Here is a 5,239-nt window from a genome sequence, read left to right on the forward strand (position 1 = left end):
ACTTTTTCTGTCCGTACTTAATTCCAGGTCATTTTTTTTATTTATTGCCTCTCTCCCTCTAGAAATCAAGCTCCTTAAGGAGGGAGAAGTTTGTTCTGGTTCACAGTGCTGGCCTCAGTGTTTGTTGAATGAATGCTGGTGAAGGAACCCCAGCTCTGGTGTTCTGCATGATCACAGCCTCTCCAGGGGAAACACTGAATTAATTATTGCTCCCTGCCCCGGGAGGCTCCTCAGCTGTGTGCATCAGCTGCAGCTTTCTGATTTCAAGATCATTCTTCTTTAAGCACCAAAGGAAGCAAGAAAAGCCTCATCTTTCTCTGCTGCACGGCTTTTAATCAAAGGGTTTGTCACGTAACATTTGGATTTCCCCCCCTCTACATGGAAGTGGCTCCGAGGTGGTTTCATGACCTGTCAGTCTTCCTGAGGAATGCTGGCATCTGGTGCTGGCCACAGCCTCCCAGGACTCACCCACCAAGGAGACCTGGTGGGAACCAGCGTCATTCATTAACTCCCACCTACTTCCTTTCCCCCTTCCTTCCTTTCCTGTCTCCCAGAGCCCTCCCCTGCAGGAGACCCTGGATGTTGGCAGGATCATTAAATACAGGCCTCACCCCAGTGGGGAGTGGTTCATTGAGTAATCAAACTAATTCTAAAATTAATATATCATCTCTATATTATACCATACATATGTGTATATGACATATGTGATATAAATGTATCTATATATGATAAAATCCAATGATACTGGAAAGAGAATTTGGCTATTCCCTGCTGAATTCTTCAGTGCAGTGTGACTCCAGGAGTGGGTGGTGAGGGGACTTCCTCCTCAGGGCAGAGATGCCCCTCATGATCTTACAGGGGTGGGTATAGTTTACAAAGCTTATTTATTAAGCATTATGCATTTGGAAGATGAAATTTAAAAGTTTGGAAAAAAAAAGACAACTGCAAAAATTCAGCTCAGACTTTTTGGCTGGTGGAAAGCCACCCTTCCTGGGGCCTCTGACCCCCAGAAGGTATCAAAGGCGGAGAGGTAGGGTTGGGGAAGATACAGTTTCATCCAAAGGGGTTTTCAAAGGTTTTCACGACCACCAAGCTGTAGACCCCAAAGGCTAGGGACTCGGGTTGGGCCCGGCATTCCTGCACAGGGGCCCGGGATGGAAAGGGGGTGTTAAGGCCGTGGGGAGCAGGGGCACCGCCCTATCTGCTATCTGCAAAGGGCAGGGAGACGCATGCATGCAGGGCGAACACCCAAGTTTCTGCAAAGTGGGGTCTGTACGTCCTTCCAGGGGTCTCCTACCTGCAGGTAGCACACAAAGCCCCCCGCTGCCTCTGCTCTCCAAGTCTGCACAAATTCACGGTTGGTCACTGGTGGGTCTACAAACCCCCGACGCCTGGGAGCAAACAGACGCTCGTCGCAGGGGCTGCAGAAAGGATGGCCGCCTGGCCGCCGACGCCGGCAGGTGCCCCGCGGTCGCTGGGCCCTGTCCGCCGAGAACCGGGCGGTCCCTGCGCGCGCTCTGTCCCCACCTCCCGCGGCGTCTCCGCCGAGCGGACAGCAGGGGGCGCGCCCGGGCTCCGCCGGCACCGGGGCGGGCTCGGGAGGGAGAGACGGGCGCCCGCGTCCTGTCCCCACCTCCCGCGGTGTGCCAGGCCCGGGCTGTTTCCTTGTGCGTGCGGGTGTGACCCGGGCGAGTCCCTGGTGCCTGAGAAGGTTGGAGCCAATCTTGGACATGCTCCGGGACGGCGTGGTCGTTGGGGAGCCTGTAGAAGCAGTGAAGACCCAGCTCGGGCCCTGAGACGCGCCTCGCCCGGGGGTCCATCCAGTTGTTCCAGCTTTCCACCTGTCCCTGTGTCAGGCTGACATCTTCAGCGCAGAGACCAGCTACAGGCCACACACTTTAATGTACGTGAATACGAAAGATCAGACCAGCACGGGGCGGATGACGCCATCTGAACACAAGGTCCCCTGCCTGGCACACTGTGCCTCCCCTCCCACCTCATCGGTGGGTGCAGCTTCCCTGCCCCCCCAGCTCCTCCTACCCCTCCCTTCCGCCTGGTGGGAGCAGAGCTAGGAAGAATCACTAAAGATTCTCCCTCCAGGGAGACGTCCCTGACCTGGGTGGGCAGCCGCCGGCTGCCCAGGGACCAGGGAGTTTGGCTCCGGACAGCAGGAATTAGGTGCTTTGTCTGCCCTCTTGAGTCCTGGACTCCCAGGAGTTACAGTGTGGAGCAGGACACAGCATCTACCTGAGATCACGCAAAAAGAGTTGGACAGCATTGCTCTTTGATTTAAGGCGTTAGGAAGTGAACTGTGCCCATGGGATGGGTAATGAAGGACTCCACTTTATACAAGAACAAAGAGAAACAGGCCAGCCCATCAGTCACCTTCCAATTCCAGCCTGAGGGCTTCTCTTACACCAAAGTAGGTGATTGATGGGCTGGACACCCGTGAGCTGCAAACAAGCAGTAATTATTCCTCACTATCTTCAAAGAGCCTCCATGGACACTGCGCCTCCATCCCCTGCTCCCATCGGAGGGCTGGTCAGACTCCTGGACACCTTTGGCTGGGTTCTCCTACAGGACAGTGTGTGTGGGGGGGCACACAGGGTGCCCCCTCTCTTTTCTGAGCTCTCAATTCCATGTTGTTCTATGTGTTACTCTCTCAGGGAGAGCCAAACCCAGGATGTACTTTTTCCTGAATGTGTTTGTCTATTCCCCTGAAAAGCTACTGGCCAGCAACAGCATTTCACCTCTTTGCTCTCTGGAATTTTATCTGTATCTGGAAATTCCTGCCAAAACCTACAATCAAAGGCATTGCATTATTTGGGAACAAATTGAATTTCAGCTAGAAGTGGAATGTGAACATGATAACAGTGGAAGTTCGCCTCTTCTCTGGGGCTTCCCAGAGACACCAGGCCCAGAGCTGATGTGGGGCCACACAGATGTGGGGGGAGAGAAAGGCTGGGACTCCCTGGGTCTGGTGCTGGGTGACCTCAGGTGATAAAATTACCCCATGGCATCTAATTCCCTCACTGCTGAAACAGGCAGGTGGGACATATTAATCCTCTACATCTCTTCCAACTCAGAAAAGCTGTAATTGTGTGGGTAGACAGATATTAATAACCTACAGGTCACATTGGGTGGGCTTCCAGATTAATGCCTGGGGAAGGTCTTATGGTTCATGGCTCACTTCTTGTCCCTGAGTAAATAGTCATATTGTGAATCCCTCAAATCTTGTCATTTTTTTGTGAATTCCTGGAGCCGTCTTATGCTAATTCATTTGTAACCTACTGACATTGAGGGAGAGATGGATTTGTCTGAATCATGAAGTTTTGCTGATTGTCTTATACGTGGAACATTCCAGCCTGTTTGTTGTCTTGCGTAGCCAATGATCCTGACCCCTGTATTGTAGCCTCCAATGAAAAGAACAAGTCTCTTAAACTTTCTTACAAAAGGCTTCCAGCCAGTACAGGCTTTGGAACGTGGCCAGCTTTGTTGGGGTGTCTTCCTGGGTCAATCCTCAGATTTCGCTTCCAACAAACCTTTATCACATTGTTTCTGCCTCAATAGCCTTAATTTTGGTATTAAGCGATGTAATTGGGTAGAGTTAAATATTATACAGTGTGTGTGGGAGGATGGGGGAGATGTGGGGATTTAAAGTCAACCGGAGAGGTGAAAAAAGTATGACTCCAAGCCCAGAACCATGAAAGATATTGGGAAAAGTTTTAAATTAGCAATAATTGCACCTCGGATAAATCTCATTGGCTATGATACTGCCACTGTGCAAACCTAGAACCATGAAAGATAAAATTCATAAATTCAACTACACGAAAATCTCCTGTGTGGAAAAAAATCCTATAAAATGATCAAGACAAAAAAACGAATGGAAAGTCATGCCAAATCAAAGGACTGATTTCTTTAATAAATGAAGAGTGCCTCAAAATCAAACAGAAAGAGATCAAAAACAGAGACAGAGACAAAATATATAAATAGCCAATAAACATGTAAGAATTATGCTCAGTCTCATAAGACGGTGCAAATTTTAAACACTGTGCTTTCCCTTGTGACTCTATATTTCCCTGTCACCTCCGGGCTGATGGAGTGTACATTGAGTGTACATGGAGTGTACATTGAGTGTACATTGAGTGTACATTGCCTCTCTGGCAATTTGATAATTGTCAAATTTAAAATGACCATGCCTTTTGATTTAGAAATTATACATCCAGAAACTTATCTGACACGTTTTGTAAATGTGAGAAGGCAGATGCAGAAAGTGAATCACTACCGCATTGTAAGAGCAAAGAATGGAAACCTTCCTGCTAATAGGAAATGGATTAAATACATTATCATGTATCACAAGAGAGAGTGATACTGTGCCATCGCTGAAAGAGTAGGGCAGCCTGTCTTTACTGAGGTGCATCTCTAGCATTTATCAGTGAGTGCGAAAGATCCAGGAGCAGGATGGTGCGGACAGCCAGAGGGCATCTGCCCTATTCACATAGATCTTTCTGGAAGGACACTCAGGGAACCTGTTACAGGGCTTGTCTCTGGAAAGCGAATGGGAATTGGGAGGGGGGAATGCATTGCACATCTTTGATTTTATTCTATGTTCATGTATTAGTTGTTACAAATAAATAGGGCATTTAAAAAGAATGAGGTTAACTCATGATAAAACATTTCACGTGGTCAAAATGAAGGCACCGTGGCTTTAGCACTGCCCTGGAAACAGGTCACTCCTCTCCAATGAGCTTCAGGTGAGGAGGCAGCTTGGGGTGAAAGAAATGTGTCCTCAACTCAAGGTGGGAATGCCGGGAGCTGCAGCTGGTTCAGCCCCTGCCAGGCCTGCTCACTGAGTCCCATCATGGGCCAAATTGCCTGTTCTGTCCAACTGCTTTCTGTGACTTTTGAAGGGACATTGAATGTACATGGTGGACTTGTGTCATGTGTGTCTTTAATGTCATCTGGGCCTCGCCAAACTTGCCTGAGAAGCTGATGTCCTAGTGCTCGGGCTGGCCTGCAGTGGGGTCACTTTGACAACCTCAGGCCTCACACAGGGCTCATCTGCGGCCCCCACACAGCCCCTGCTGGAGGTCTTGTCACACCTAAAGCAAAGGTAGCCCCTGCCCGCTGGGACTGAAGGCTGGTAACAAATAGCCCTGAAGACAATAATTTGGATGGAGGCTACTAAAGAGATGTCCAGAGTGGCAGATCCTAGAGCCACCAGCTGCCTGCTGGTGCC

At 49.6% G+C, this 5,239-nt stretch overlaps 1 pseudogene; it reads right to left on the minus strand.

Moving 5' to 3' along the window:
• Positions 1-3,660: 3,660 nt before the first annotated feature.
• LOC128591930 (uncharacterized) lies at positions 3,661-3,791 on the minus strand (annotated as a pseudogene).
• Positions 3,792-5,239: the final 1,448 nt, after the last annotated feature.

Source organism: Nycticebus coucang, chromosome 1 (assembly GCF_027406575.1).
Source record: "Nycticebus coucang isolate mNycCou1 chromosome 1, mNycCou1.pri, whole genome shotgun sequence".
Lineage (NCBI taxonomy): Eukaryota > Metazoa > Chordata > Mammalia > Primates > Lorisidae > Nycticebus > Nycticebus coucang.